This window comes from Sinocyclocheilus anshuiensis, unplaced genomic scaffold (assembly GCF_001515605.1).
Source record: "Sinocyclocheilus anshuiensis isolate Anshui unplaced genomic scaffold, SAMN03320099.WGS_v1.1 scaffold849, whole genome shotgun sequence".
NCBI lineage: Eukaryota > Metazoa > Chordata > Actinopteri > Cypriniformes > Cyprinidae > Sinocyclocheilus > Sinocyclocheilus anshuiensis.
The window spans coordinates 35,257-36,449 of NW_015557094.1; the positions used below are offsets into that span (position 1 = coordinate 35,257).

Here is a 1,193-nt window from a genome sequence, read left to right on the forward strand (position 1 = left end):
TCCACCAAGAGCTTGTAACACTCCAAAGAGAAAGGAAAATTTTAAATTGCATCATATGACCCCTTTAATAGTTTCCCCAAAGTGTCAGCGACGCAATGGGAGAGACCGTTCGAAAGGGAACTTATACATCAACTGTAGCAAATGTCTTTGAATCTTTTAATTCTCACATAAAACAAGAACATTTAATAATGTATAGTAGGGCTTTATTCCTTGAGTGTGTACATATAGTCAGCTGGATACAAATGAATACAGTAACAATGCATGACTTTCAACCTCTTGTTGAAACAACTGTAAAAATGGATGGCTTGCAACATGACTTTCAGTAGGAATGGTAAGGTCAAGCTACTGGTTGTCTCATCTAATTCATTCATCATCTGCCCCGGAAATCTGAAACTATAATACTACATACACTGAACAAAATTATAAACGCAACACTTTTGTTTTTGCCCCCATTTTTCATGAGATGAACTAAAAAATGGTAGCATAATTCGATAGCGAAAAGTGCTACTTATCAGATTTTGCTTCCAGCATTAATAAGGTGTGAGGCTTTATTCACATGTACACATACCCCAACCCTAAACCTACTCTTACAGTAGGATAAATATAGTGTTGGTAGCATAATCTGATAGGTAGCATTATTTGTCAGAACACCGGCGCGCGCTGTAGCCTGTTTACCCATTCATAAAGACGGTCACTTGCTTCATTCATGAATGAATCCGCCGTTCAAACGAATCAATTGAATGAATGATTCAGTGATAAAACTGTAATGTATTTGAGTTGATGTTATAATACCTGATGGCCACTAGAGTGCACTCCCGTGTTGGTTGTTGTGGTGGTTGCAGTGTCAGAACAAAATTACGCACAACTAGAGCGAGAAGCACTAGGAATCATTTTCGGAGTAAGGAAGTTTCACCCTTATCTATATGTACGTCATTTCACATTACTAACAGATCATCGTCCACTTACCACCATACGTGAAGTACTATAATGTAACAAGAGCTCGTTCGAATACTGAGGTGCTAAACAATTCAGGGCTTTATAAGTAATAATTATACTACTATACTACTATACTGCTCACCGGACATGTCACCTATTGAGCATGTTTGGGCTGCTCTGGGTCGGCGTATACGACAGCGTGTTCCAGTTCCTGCCAATATCCAGCAACTTCGCACAGCCATTGAAGAGGAGTGGAC

At 39.1% G+C, this 1,193-nt stretch overlaps 1 long non-coding RNA gene across 1 annotated transcript in view; it reads right to left on the reverse strand.

The window, feature by feature from the left end:
* LOC107677398 (uncharacterized) overlaps nt 1–1,186 on the reverse strand; it is a 16,856-nt gene extending 15,670 nt beyond the window's left edge. The window contains exon 1 of the long non-coding RNA XR_001632834.1: nt 1,072–1,186. This is a non-coding gene — a long non-coding RNA (uncharacterized LOC107677398). The remainder of the gene's footprint in view (nt 1–1,071) is intronic.
* Between the last annotated feature and the right edge of the window lie 7 nt (nt 1,187–1,193).